Below are 14,606 nucleotides of genomic sequence, written 5' to 3' on the forward strand. Positions count from 1 at the left end.
CTAGAAGAAAGTATGAGGGCAACGCATTTATACCAGAGACCTGTCACTTGGCTCGGCAGGTTGGATAGATATTAAAATATTTAGTGCCTTTTTTTAGTGGGATTTAGCTCCTGATCCTGTTCAGCCCACGTTTTGCCCACACGGAAAATCCCAGAGAGTTTGGGGATGGCAGTGCTTGCACCCGGGGATGTGCGGCTGCCTCCAGACGCGGCTGCTCTGCGCTGCAGGTAGTCTGCTGAGACAGCTCCTCCATTCGCTGACCTAGGGCAGGTTGTTTTTTTTTTTTTTTGGCCTTTCATTTTAGAAGCTGTTACGGTGAGGCTTGAGGGAATTTCTGTGGTGTGACCCGCGGGCCGGTCTGACAGGCTGCACACAACCACAACGTGAGGCATGTGCAGCAGCAGCGAGCGTGGGCGATGTGCCGTGGGAATGCCCCGGTCTGGGGAGGCAGACCCTGGCACAGGGCTCTCAGAAGTCTCTCCGCCACCCCACTACCTCCTCATTTCTGTTGATCAATCCTATAGCCCCAGTTTTTAATCCATCTCTCTTAACAGCCCATCCAAATCTCACGTTTGTGCGCTCTGCTCGCCGTGCAGGCACAAAAACCTGGCATTCACATGCCCCCCAGTTAATTGAGCATCCAGCTGAGGGATCTGCAGGTGCTGTTGAGGTAACCACTTCTGAGCATTGCTTCGGACCCTTTCAGGTGCCAGGGAGCCGCAGTGTTTGCTGCTGACCGAGCAGAAGGGGCTGGCTGCCAGCAAAGCCCTCGGTTTTTTCCCTTACAAAACATCCCCGTGTCAGGATTCAGGCAGCTGTCTGTGCATTAAGCGTGCCGGGCTCTGTTTCCATTTGTGCAAGCAGAGGGAAATACTGAGCTTAGGGGGCTGGGATAGGCACTGGGATGGGCAGGGGGTCACTGGTGCCCTCCAGCCCGCATTAGAGCGTCTACTCTATTTCCATCCTTAATTACTATCTCATGCTAATTAGGCTTCTTCTTGCTGTCACTGTTTAGAGCTCCAGCCTTGGAGTGCTATAAAGATAGTCTGGATGCAACCAAAATATTGCCATGAATATTCATCCCTGCCCATCTCAGAACTGTTTCTCTTCATCTGTTTGCACGCCTTGCGTGTTTTGGTTTCGGTGTTGGGCAAGGGAGTTCGCAGGCAGGATTGCCAGTCAAAACAGAGCCTTTTGTGGGATCCTTGCAAAAAGCGGTGCTTTTGGGTTCGCAGCCAAGCTGACAGTGCCCAGAGATCTGCTCCATGAGCCAGCGGGGCTGGGTGCTCCCTACGGCACCCGCCTCCATCCCGCAAACCCGCACGGAGGGAGCTGGCCTGGCGGCTGCTGGTCCCGTACAGGTGCTGAGGGGTCCTGTGGGTGTCTGCCCCCGCTGGGAGGGTCGCCCTCCTTGTTCCTTAAATACAAAAGCGGTGCTTATAAGCAGAGGAGGCAGCGCTGTGCTTGCAGTTCAGGTTAAAGTGCAATGAAACAGGTTAAAAATTTCCTTCTAAGCTTTTTACTTAAAAGTAATGTGAAAGAAGGTTTGTTGCTCGTGTTTCACCTGTGCTTTTCTCAGTCTGTTGGCGATTCGCACCCACCTCCTTTCTCCCCCCCTGTGCCTCGTCCCCATGCCCCTGTGCAGGAGTAAAAGGAAGGAAGGAGCAAAGCCCAGCACAGGCCCTCCTCTGACCTCTTGACAAAGTGCAACTGTTTGTAACCAAAAAGAGCCAGCATGTTACCCCAAAATGATGTTTTATATGTTTCATGAAACCGGTCCTTTTCAACCTTTTCACCTCTCCTCTGTCAAGCCTGCAGCTCTTCCTGACACCTTGGCGATCCACAAGCTTTGCACGAACGTGGCAGCGAAGGGCCAAAGGCCTCGATGCTGTTCAAAAGAAGGCACCGAGTCGCGGTGAATGAGATCGTTTGGTGAATGGCACAATGTTCTCTGCCTCCCTGCAGCCTGGGCTAACGTGGGGCAGGACACGGGAGAAAGAGAAACCAACAAGAGAAACCAAAACCCTGTCTTGGTTCAGCCTGGCGTGGTCATGCTGTAGTGCTGTTATCGGCAGCAGTGGGTCTCGCGCCTACTCCAGCTGCTTTTTTCCCCTTCGCTGCTTCTTCTCACTGAAATCTCGCGTGTTTTCAAAAAAAAAGTTTTATTTTTAAATTAATTCTTCTAATGAGAATTAACCCCAAAGACTCTTCCTGCTGCCTCTATCATGTCACGCCAAGGGAAGCCCACCCTTGTCCTGCAGAACCCCCGCCCCGGGTGGGGAATGCAGCCGAGGGGCGTTCTCCACCTGCAGACACACAACTCCATCTGCCTCCACCTGCACTTCTCATCTTACCCATGGCAGCAGGGACCACAGGGCAGGAGAAGAGCATCCCTCAAACCGTGACAGATCCTGGCACACGTGGGACATCCCGCTGCTGCTGCCACCGCCCTGCTGGCTGTGGGACCCATCTTGGAGACGCAGCGGGTGGAGAACCCCCGGCTTTGGGATGCGGGTGGAGCTGTGAGGATGTGCTGCATCCCGGAGGTAATTCGGGAGGCTGGCTGCCAGCTCTGGACCAGTTTAAAGGGGATGCTGGAGATGGGGCTGTCCCAGCGGGATGGATACAGTGTCCCTCACTGGCTGCAGCATGTTCCCATCGCACGTGGTCGCTTCAGGCATGCCAGGTCTCTCATCTCCCATTTCCCTTCTTCTCTCACCGCACCCCCATCTTGCTTTCAAAATTGGTATTTATTTTAAATGAAGTGCGCTTCTCTTCAAACAAACCCAAGCCATGGATGCTATAATTAGCAGGATGTAGTAATTTTTCTTTGAGCATAATTGGAAGGTTTGCCATTTAGGGATAATACTTAAACTCTCCTATTTTATGGCTCATTTGCCAGAAAATGCCTGTGAAGCTAACAGCTTTATCAAACCTTATCAATGGGTAAGGAGTGTCAAAGGAGGGTGTTTGTGCTATCTGGTGTTAAACCTGGTGCTGCTGCTGTTTGGTCTTCTCATTTTACTAACTTCTGTTAATTGAATAGTCTTCCATGGTTGTTTGGTGATAACAAGCTACTAAAGCACGTCTGAAAACCTGTACAAAGACCCATTGCAGGGCCTGAGGATTTCCATCTCCTCCTGCTGGGGCTGATTTGGGGCTGGGGTAGTTTTGGGGGGATGCCCTGGGTGGCTGACCATCTCCCTTGGCCACCTCAGCACCAGGAGGGGGCTCAGCCCCAGCCCCAGCTGGAGCAAACCCAGTAAGGTGCCCAGGCTGGGTAATCCTCATTAGCTGTTAAGCTAATTAGCAGTTCTCCCTTTCTAAGGAGCTCAAATTGAACATTCCTGATGAATATTGGTGGTGAAAGCTCTTCCTCTTTCTGAGGGCATAAAGGCACCTTTACCACGGTTTTGCTCCCCACTGAGCCTCAAGGCAGGAGAGCAGGGGTGGTGGGGGCCAGCTGAAAACCAGCCCCGAGCTTGCAATGGGTGCAGTCGTGCTCCTGGGTCTTCTTGAGCATCGTGGCCTTGGTGAGTGCTGAGCAGGAGGGCTTCCTTGGAGTCTGTTTGCTGAAAATATGCTTCTGGGCTTGAAAGTATTTCTCAGAAAGCAATCTGAATTGCATTAACTTCTAATCCCCTCTTTTTTTTTTTTTGATGTTTTTCTGGCTTCAGTGGAGATTTATGAAGTGCTGTGGCCTTGGCAAAGATCGATAGATAGCCTGTTAAACAAAGACTCAAAATTTACTGTTTGGATGATTTTGGGGGGGGGGGGAAATAATTTGAAGTCTTTAATTTAATATCGAGCTAAGTTTCATAACAAGGAGGGACAGAGCCCCCATCCTAAACAAAATGTGGAACTTCTATTCCTAGACTGCCTGAAGCATTTAATTAACATCCTGAGGAGTTATGTTTGTACTGCTTGATGGCAAAGCTGCAATAGTGGAGCAGGGGGTGGGAAGCTCCAGCTCCTGTTCTCTGCTGTTGCTGCAGGGCTGTGCCCGCCACCTTCCTTAATCCATCCAGAGCCACCCAAAAACCAGGCAGATGTCTTCCCTCTCTCCTACTCCTTCACCAAAAGAGCTCTCCTAGCCTTTCTCCTTTAGTTTATTAGCAACCTTCTCTTGGCTTCCAGCCTGAAGGTGTTTGCGACCAGCTTATCCTGATATTTTCCCCTTGTTAACACCTCTGCTTTGTGCCATGCTCTGGTTCCTTGTGCAAGGTTTGGTCTTCAGCAGAGCGCCTTCCTCTCCCCTGTGCCCAAACTCTTCAGGTTTTTGTTGTCTCCAACCCTGGGTTATCTTTGGCCCCTCTGCATGTTCCTGGGACACCTCAGCTAACAGAGGGTGCAGCTGGGGCTCTGCCTTGCTGGGGGGTTCAGACTGAGGCCACGGGCTGGGTGCTTGGTGATTCTCCAGTGCTGAAAATCCACCTCTGATACCAGAAATTCATCTCAGCACGGGGGCTCGGTGATGCTCCAGACCTTGCTTTGACCCTTCCCGTGGGCAAACCCATCCTGAGCAAATCTTTTGACCGGAGCCTGTTTATTAGCTCAGCGGGAGTGAAAACCTGACAAGAACGTGGAGAGGAAGCAGGGGAGCAATCCTCTTTTATCTCCTTGGAAATAATGTGGCCAGGAATGCTTGCTCCTTCTTGATGCTTTAAATTTATGAAAGTGAACAATAATTTTGCAGCCTCTGAGAGTGAAATGTGGGGGGAACAAACGCACCTTATTGACTTTTTTAGCTGGAGCAGTGCAGGGAACATTACTTTGAGCTGCATCGTGCTAAGCTCGAATCCCAGGAGATGTCTTTGTTGATGCATAAGCTGTGACCTAAAATATTGACTTTATAAAGTAATTGAATCCCAGAATCATGTTTCAGATGAAAAGCGCTTGACAAATGACTGTAGGAAGGAGCCGAGCCTGAAGACCCAGGCACAGATGTGTTGGGATTTACACTGCTCAGCTCCTGCCTGCCTTGCCAGAAGAAAGTCCCCACCAGGCTGGCCCGATCCAGGCTCTGGGTGAATTATGGGGGCCACACAGGTAAGTCACAAGAATCTCTTTCCTTTCTTCCCAGGAAGAAGGGTAATAAATCCTTCTGGCCCTATGACAGGTGGAGGTAGGGCCCGTGGAGCTCATACAGGGGGTGGGTGAGCAGGAAAACAGGGGGACATAGCAGGTTTCTGTGGGTGCTGAGCTTGTTCTGACACGCCTTGATTTGCCTTTGCCCGTGTGTGGCAATATCTTGGTTCTGCACAAAATGAGTTTCGGAGCAAGTTCTGGCCCCAAATCTCTGCTTTGCCATGATGGGACCTGTGCTCATGCTGTGTCACTGCTCAGAGCACAGCGCGCCCTGGAGGGAAAAGTAGGAACCCAAATGGAGCTGCTGCAAAACTAAAAGCCCCACAGCGAGACTGATGAGGAAGAGGAGGAAAAAAGCTGGTTCGCAGGTGCAATGGCTCTGCCTCGCCCCGAGCCATCCCTCTGGGGCTGAGGGCCATGAAAGGCAAATGCTGGAGGAGGACTTGTGGTTTAGCACCCAGCGCCGTGGCCCAACAAGAATCCCCTCCTTCCTCTACTCTTCAAAACAAATTTCCCTTCTTAATTTAAGAGGGCATAATTATATCATTATTTCAAATGTCTCTATTTAAACAAGGCCTTATTTTTGACTTATAAATTGTTACCTTGCTCATCCCACGATGACTGTTTTTCTTATAAGTACGTTAACCTCTCCGCTTTCTTTACTCATCCGTTTTGCATAATGTTATAATAAGCATTTAAATAACTGTAAAGGTTCCATCAGCTCTTGCTTTCATATCTCGCTGTTGCTATGACAACTGGCTATCCTTCTCTGTCTATTTTACCTTTTTTTAGATTTGGGCTTCTCAGTCCAGTGCTGTTAAAATCGAGTTAGCTCCGTCCCTTGTTTGCGTGCGACGTTGCAGTGCTCGGTGCGCGTTGGCTCTGTGCCGCTCCACGATGAGGATTTTTGCTGCTGGCCGCTAGCGAAGAAGCTTTGGGCTGGGAGGCAGAAATATATTTTCCATTTTGCACAGCGTGCTGGTGGACAGGGAGATCTGCAGCAGTAATTACTGGGATTGGGGGCACTGGGGTGAAGTTGGAGTGGGCGCAGTTGGTTTGAGAACTCTGCAAAGTGGCAGCGCTGCCACGAGGGGATGGCACTGAGTCCCTTGCAGAGAAGTGCAATGATATTTTTGTCAAGGCGCTTGTTTAAAATGATTCTTAATACCCTATTTCTCCATTTAAAAAGAAATAATCCGACGGCATCCTAATGTAGTCTGGTAAATATAGATCTGTCAGACCCAGACCATGGGCTTGTAAACAAATGCCAAAAGTTAATGCAAATGGCTAAAACGAGCCTGGGAAGGACTGATTCAATGGGGCTGTCTGCTGCAGGTGTGAAGCTCCAGCTTGTCCAGGGACGTAATCTCTCCTGGCAAAGCAGGAGTGAACAGAAGGCAGCAGGGAAGGCTCGCAGTTCATGCCAGTCTGCATTTCCATCTGGAAGTAGGTGCTCTTAAAGATGATAAAATGGCAAACGGAGGAATTCCAGAGGGGCGGCTCACTTTTATTTTTTTTTCCCCCATGCCCAAATATAACATGTTGACACAGTGCCTCTTGGGAGCAGTGCAAGGGACCCAGATGGAGCACGAGACAAAACCAAACCCTGAGCAAACAGGGCAACCCAAGCTGCTGGCATTTTAGTGCTGTTTATTTCGAAGGCAAGGGAGCATCTGCTTGTTCGGCCTCCACTTTGGGAGAAGTCTCCACACACTGACGGGGTGGGTTCTCCTGGGCTATAGGAAGGGACAAGCTCTGGGGCTCCTTTTCTGTTGGACTTGTGGCTCAGAAGTTGAAATCATTGGATCAAGTGAGAGGAACTGACCCGGGGAGGAAGAGGTGGGCTGTGGAAGAGCCAAATGTTCCTTAAAGCCACGCAAGCTGAGCTGGCCCACTCAGGGTTTAGACCATTTCCCACTGACCACCACAATCACCCTGATCACTTCTGACCACTAGGACAGCGGTCATGCACCCAGCAACAGTAAGCAAGTGGCAAGGGGCCAGTGCAAGTCTACAGCACAAGTTTTTTGTTTATCTCTAGTTTGCTTCTGCAGGAGGCTGGTGCATTTGTTCGTGGGGGTTTGTGCTCTATACCTACATATCTGTATCTCTGCAAAATTCAGGACATTAAAAAAAATCTTTTGTTCATTTAGATATGATATTTGGGGCAGGAAAAGGAGAGTGCATTTTCAGTCCCTCTTTACATTTACACTTATCCATGTGGCATCTCTTGCCCCTCAGTACCTAAAAGAACCAAGTGCAGTGCTGGTGGAGGGATGCCACAAGACTTTCTGTTAGCAATGTGCATTGTATGAGCGAGGTATACGCACTGGAAGACCCGTGTCTGTCGGTGATGTGCTCTGTGCCTTCCCTTGCAGGAATCCCATTTCCTGGCACAAAGGCAGAAATCCAAGCAGGGGCTGAGTTAATAGAGATGGACACGTGAACGTGCCTTGTCTGTGTTTCCCCATAGAAGCACTCTGTGTGTCTGGTTAATTCATCTCGCCTGGTGTACGCTGACAGAGCAGCTTTTCTGAAACACGCTGCTCGGGAGCTGGCTGTACACCGGCCAGTCATGTTTAATATGTATAATTGTAATTGCATCATTTATTAAATCAAATGGCTTAGTGCATTTCACAGTGGTGACATGCGACCAGCTGTATTGCTGCTGCTCACTTGAAGGCTTGCTTCAAAACAAGTGTGAAAAGTGCTAGTCATTTGGGTTGGACCTAAAGCCTGGTAGTGTCCTGTGCAGGCACTGCTTGCTTCTGGTGTCTGCTGGTGGGTGTTTTTCCTTTCCTTATGCTCTACTTTAATTTCTGTAGTGCCCACTCCTTGCAGACCAACCAGGGATGTGGGATCTGTGAAATGACTCCAAGAAGTGCCCACACCAATGTCCCTGCCGATATGCCACGTCAGGGGCTGATGAACCCTGTGGTAACCAGAACACTTTGTGCATGAATATTTTTTCTCTCTGGGGACTGGGAATTTTTTTCTTTTCCTTGGGAGCTGCACAACTATTTTCCATCCTGACCGCGCATGCGTTTGGGTAAGGTTTGCAGAAGGGATGTCCGTGAGAATCCAGTAGAATGGAATTAGGGTGAAGGGAAGGGTGAGGAAAGGGAAGGTGGGAAGGGAAAGGTGGGCGAGGCAGGGCAAGGACAGGCATTCAGCCCACCTGACAGCACTAACACAGATAAAGCTGTTGTATATTTGCTCCAAGGTGTATGTGAACCTGGGGCTCAGGTTTCACTCATGGTTTCTGTGGTCCCCAAAACCCAGCCTGCTCTGTGCAGGACCGATTCCTGTGTGCTTCTGCAAATAAGCCTGCTCAGATGCCATCTGTGTGCAAGGTATAGCTGCTAATGCTGGGGCTGAGCTAAGTGTCCTTTATGGGTATTTATCCATCTGGTTTGCCCAGATATCTGCCAAATGGAGCACCCGCCAATGGCTGGGGAGGGGATTTGGCTTTGGTTTCTCCAGACTCTGGAGCAGCCTGGGGAAATGCCCAGTGTGAGCGTGAGCATTGGCCTTGGACATGAGTCCTTTGGGGTGGAGGTGAGGACCTGGGGAGGCTGAGGCTCCCACAGGCAGCCTGGAAGGGGCAGGAGAGCTTGTGAGCAAGCCGGGGGAAGGCAGGAGGGATGGGACGGATGTGTATCTTCTAAGAGCACAGTCCTCTTGTGCTGGGACGGAGCTGCCGTGCTGGACAGCCTCAGGCAGTGTTTGTGTGGAACTCCACGAGGTGAGACTGCGTCGCTATTTTTCGTTCTTGTTGGCCAAAAAGCAATGCTTTTGGAGGAGAGCTCTGGATGCGGGGAATGCTTTCCCCATGGTCAAAACTTTTCACTATTCCAGGAAATAAATCATGAAAAGAGTGGGACGCATCACAGCAAAAGAAAATGTGATCACAATTTCAGGAAAATCTTTTCATATTGATTACCTATATCTTCAGTGTCTGTGTTTTTAATTTTTTGTTTTTCTTTTCTGGGGAAGAAAAAACCCTTCCCAACTGCTGCTCTGACTGGCACCACCTCTCTCTGTGCAGGTTTGCTGCCTGCCCGTTTGGGAAGTTGCAGCTTTCCCTAATGGAGTTCTTACCTTTTCACCAGGTTCTGCCTCTTGAAGTGAGGTTGCTGGAGCTCTGCAAGGCTCTGGGTTCTGTCCCCCCCCCCTCACACAATGTAAGTGATAGATATATACCTGGGATAAAAGTGGAGGGCTGAGATTACCACCTGAGGCTGTGTACTTGAAGGAAGCTGCCCGCTCACAGTTAAAAATGTAAGTTTAGAGGTTTGATGGAGGAGAACTATCTTGCAAAGAGCATTGAGCAGAGTATGCAAGGAATAGAGGAAAGTATAAAGGAGTGTATAAACTGGGCGATGCATCCTCAAGAGCTGATGCTCAGCCTTCCTGTGGTAGTTGGCAGGTGCTGGTGGGGCTGAGCCGCGTGTGGGGCCCGCATTTGCCTCTTGGTGCTTCTGACAGCGTGCAGGTGCTGCAGGATTACTGCTGTGCTGCAGGCTGAAGTCTTTGTCCCATGGCTCTGTGTTGGCAGAGTTGTCATCTTACTGAGCCACCACCTTCTACAGCCACTGTTTCTGTAGGGGGGTAAGGGGTGGTGTGAAAATGATGATAGGAAAATCATTAGGTTTGCTTTAATGAATTAGAGCTGTACAGGCATTTAAATATCTCACAAATCTGCTGATCAGCAAATCAAGCTAGTTAGTGTTTTTGCCCGTGTGAGCTGCACATACACACTAACAAGGTTCATTTGCTGATCTGCAAATCTACACAGGGCCTGAGTGACTGCCCTGTGTAAATTAGGGGAACAGGATCATTAAAACAAACATGTCATTCTTCTGGCAGTGCTTTCATTAATAAAATAAAGCCTCAGATGGGGAAATAGTTAACTTGGTTCTCTCTGTGGGTTTGCAAAGTAGTTAAGATGCAAGTAATTAGTTTAAGTACAGACCGGGAGCCTTGCTGTGAGCGCTCCCTTTCCATGCACGTTTCTAGATGCTGAATTCTTAAAGAGGAGAAAACCATCGCCTTTCTGCTGGTGTTTCAGGGTGTTTCACCTTGACCTCGCTGCCGGCTCGGGAAGGTCTGTCTTGTGGCCGTGCACCCTCTGAGAGGAGGCCGCAGCAGAGTGATGTGACTTTATCAAGTGTGCCAGCCACTATTTACAAGGGCCGGGTGTAAGGGCTGCAGGTGTGCCCCAGCTCTGAGTGAGCTCTGGCTTTGCCCCACGGCCGCTGTCTGCAGCACACTTGATGCTCAAGGCCCCTCTGAAGGCAGTGGATGCTCCTGAAGGCTGGGGCCTTTGAAAGAATCAGCAGGCAGCTGGTAGAGGTCACTGCCTGCTCTGCGCCCCGTGCTCAGTGGTGCCGGCGGTTGCTCGGGGAGGAAAATCCGCATTTGCCCAAGATTCCTTTTTTGAGGGGGAAGAAAGGGGTGATTTGATGACTTGCTTTCCTTGAAGTGGTCACTAATGACTAATCTTCAATGACTTTGATCCATACATTTTTTTTTCTCAATTTGGTTTTTCATCATTTCAGTTAAAATGCCCATTTGCAGTGGAAGCTGTCCTCTCTTAATAGTATCTTCCTAATTTTTTTACATACTTTTAATTTTTATTTATCTGGGAAGGAGATGCTATTGATGTGCTGTAGGTTCAGGCACTGCAGGCAATGGCTGGCAGAAACCCTTCATGTAGTGATGGAAAAATCTCCTTGGAAACTTGTTCCAAATCCAGCAGTGCCCATTGCCTTCCCCCCCCCCCCCCCCCCCCCCCGCTCCATTGAAAGGAAATTACAGTTGTCTTATATTCTTGCACAATGAAGAAGCCCCCAGCTTCTGATGGTGATGAAGTTAAATCTCTGTTTTGGAGTTCACTTTGAAACCCAGGGTACAGTCGTGGCATTGAGCCTAAGGAAAAGGGTAATTCAGGATGCTCAGGCGATACCACCATCCAACTACCAGGGATCTGTGTTTTATTTTTATTATTATTATTATTTTGTAGCAAACAATGCATGCCCTTTGTAATTACATTGAGCTTTGGAAGGAATATTTCAGGAAATTCCGGGGCTATGCACCTGTGACTGAAATATCCAATTAGTGATGTTCCTGTCCCTCACCTCTGCTAAATGCCTTCTTAAGCTGTCTGTCTTCCATGCATTACTGCAACCTCTGACATCTGTCGCTGGGAATGAGAAAACTCCTCCACATCCCCAGTTTTCCGCAGCTGCTCGCAGTGTGCTGCAGGGAATTGTGCTCTTCCCTGTGTGCCAACTGGAGGTATGATGCCGCATGGCTTTTGTGGGATTTCTGTCGTTTCCCCTCAAACATTGCTCCTGCTCCATGGTGTGAGGTCCCTGCAGACCTCCTCCCACCTGCCCTCCGTTCCCTGTGCTGCCTCTTGGAGCTGGGTGTTTTGGGGGTGAGGCTGGCCCCGTCCTTGCCATTGCTTTGCTCCATTCCCCACTGCCCTTCCCTTTGCTGGCTGCAGGCAGGATCCTCGTTTCTGCTTCTGGACTCTGATCCCCTTGGCACCAAAATGAACATTTAATTGTCTGGAGTCCGATGTCCCCCTTCATAACTGTGGCTATATTTACCCTTAGACCTTTAGGGATTTAATTGCATCAGTCCCAGATCTTTCTGCTGAGCATAACTTGGCATTTCTCAGCGTGTTCCTCTATCTCTGCTGAAAAGGTCTCCAGGTCTGACAGCGGGGAGAGCAATTTGTCACTGTTTGGCCCAGGTAAGCTTTTTTGTGCAGCTGAGCGGGTTTTTCCTAAGTGTTTGCTTTTCCTCCTAATTTTCTATTGAACATTGCTCTGTGTTTCTCTTGGCTCGCCCCTGTAACAGCTTCTGAATATGGGAAGAGCAGCAGCCAGCTGATGTGTCCGCAGGGCTGCTCAGCGCCCTGGTCTGAGCGCCAGTGTGGTGCTGAGTTGTGCCTTCAGCCCTGCTCCGAACAGGGGACGGCTTCTGGGATAAAAGTTATGCTTACAGTCGGTTGCTAATTAGCAGCAGCAGAGTAATTATGTAACTGATGAAAGAGGGCTGCAATTTGTGATTTGGAGTTTTTTTTTTTTGCATTGTAAACATAAAGCTTGAAAAAAAGAGGGGAGTTTTATTCTACTTGGGTTGTTTTGACGTGGCAGGTTGTACACATTGGGAGGTTGGAGGAAGCCTTAGGGTGCTGGTAGGACTGGTTGGTGTGGGTCTGACCAGTTGGGGTGCCTATGGGAGGGCTGGGGAGCACTGGAGCAGCTCTGTCCACCTCCATGGCAGCCTGGCTCTGTTCCCCCGTGTCTTCCTCTCATTGCCAGAAGATGAATGTCCCCCAGCGTTATCTCTGTTCCAAGCCTCCAGCTCCCTCCCGAGCCATCACTTTCTGCAGCTGTTCTCATAGCTCTCCTGTTGAATCCAAATGAGTTCCCTTTGCCCCTGGGGAGATTTCTGTGTTAAGAGGGTTCATTTGTGAATACCTGTCAGCTGGTGATCTCGCACCCAGACCCAGGGCAGTGAGGATGGTGGGGAAGGCGGTGGGATGGCTTCTGTGTGCTCCGTGCACGTGCTTCTGCCCAGTGTCCGTGTGTGAGACACAAATCCGTGAGAAGAGAAGTTCAGCCACCTCCTTTGAGGTCTGCGTCAAGCCCTGCCAGCACATCCTTCTCTGTTAGCTCATTTCTTCTCGAACACAGATAGCTGGCAAGCAACGTGAGCTGCCAGCCCGCTTGCATTGCCTTCGTCTTTTAATGCATTTTGTGTTTCTTCCAGGTCTGCATGGAGCTCTGGGTGTAGCTGAGAGTTGGCTTTGCTAACTGGGAGCCCTCTGGGCTGCTTTCTGCGGGCACAGGGTGAGGTGCCCAGCGCGGTGGTTGAGTTTCCAATGAGTCAAAGTCAAGCTTTGCTCTGCCTCTGGTGCATGTGCTGCTGTTCCTGGCATTATCTGTGCTCGTCATAAATTGAGTCCCTATGGGGTGGCCTTTGGTTCAGCTCAGCCAAGAGTCCTCCAACTGTGACAGCACTTCTCCTACAACCTTTAATAGCTTTTTGGCTTTTTTCAGTTATAATGGGCACTGTTAAATCATTTCCCAGTCAGCTCCACACAGTGGTACCTGAGAAACCATGGTTATTTCCCGTCCTAAATATAGGGAACAACTGTGCATACACCTGCAGTGTTACTGTAGGTAAATGTTGACTTCCTAATGGGGATGTTAAGATGCAGCAGGGCATGACGCTGTCCTGAATGCTCGGATCGTGCAGTGGCTGTCATGGCCTCTGAAGTGATGCAGCAGGGGGCTGTCTGAGAAAATAACTCAGGATATGCACACCTGAGAAGAAAATATGTAAAGACTGAAACACCCAAGAGCCAGTAATGAGAACTGGATTTTTTTCTTTGCAGGCCATCTCCTAAATCAGGCTATCTGTCTTGGAGAAGATCAGAAGAGGGGGATGCTCCAGGGCAAGATGGCATTGTGCAGTTGGGAGCAGTAAGGCATGAAGTCTAGGATTGCCTCCAGCCTTGGGAGCCCACAGATGGTGGAAATGGGCTGAGCCTGTGGGATGGGTACCTGTGTTGCAAGAAACTCTGTGAGTGTTGGTGGTAACAGGGGTGGTGGTGCTAGGAGGGGAGGGGAAGGTTGAATTAATCTCATGTAGAAGGCCTAACGAGGAGACAGGCTGTGCTTACTGATGGCTTTCTGGGGTAGTCTTCCTTCATCCTGAGTGTTAGTGCCAAGGACTTCCAATCCAGGAGAAAAAAGTAAGGAGATGCTGGATGGACCGCTCCTGTCCAACTTTGCACTAAACGTCTTGTGTGCTGGAAACATGAAAAGCCTCAAAGTTTCTCTAGAGATGTGTTCAGAAGATGTTTCTGGGAGAGGACTCTCTCCAGTGATATAACAAGCTGCAGTTTGCTTCAAACTTTAAGTATTATAAATGTGGCTGATGTAATTCTATTTCAAAAAGCCTTAGAGGCTTGCAATAATAAACAGAGCCTTTTAGTACCAGGTTATTGATGCAAAATAGTTTAGCAAACTGGGTTGCTGAAGTGCAAATGCCATGTATTATTCATTAAACTTTCTTTCCACAAATCACTGCTTTCCATGGTGTAATGTTCCCCGGTAGCACCACTCTTCGGGAAGCTCTTTGGTGTGAGCCAAAAGTGGAGTCTCAGACCCATCCATCAGGACGAGCCGTTGGTTACGTTGTTGTCTTCCAAATGGAGTTCATAATGGGCAAAGAGGTTTAATTAATGCTTCAGAGTAATGTGTCTGTTTATAAAGTGATAATGTACTATAAAATTAGGCAATGCATAGTGAAATGTACCTTCTAATGGGTAGGCTGGCATTTTAAGTGATCAGTAAATCACTTAAATATTAAGACCTTCTTGAACAAGGATAATAAAGCAAGAGATTTGGAAATGGTAGATACCAGTACTTACAATTATCCACTAAATAAAACATTTTTATAGTGATCATAGAGTTAATCACCTTGCAGAGCGG

The sequence above is a fragment of the Cygnus atratus genome, chromosome 5 (assembly GCF_013377495.2).
Source record: "Cygnus atratus isolate AKBS03 ecotype Queensland, Australia chromosome 5, CAtr_DNAZoo_HiC_assembly, whole genome shotgun sequence".
In the NCBI taxonomy this organism is placed as follows: domain Eukaryota; kingdom Metazoa; phylum Chordata; class Aves; order Anseriformes; family Anatidae; genus Cygnus; species Cygnus atratus.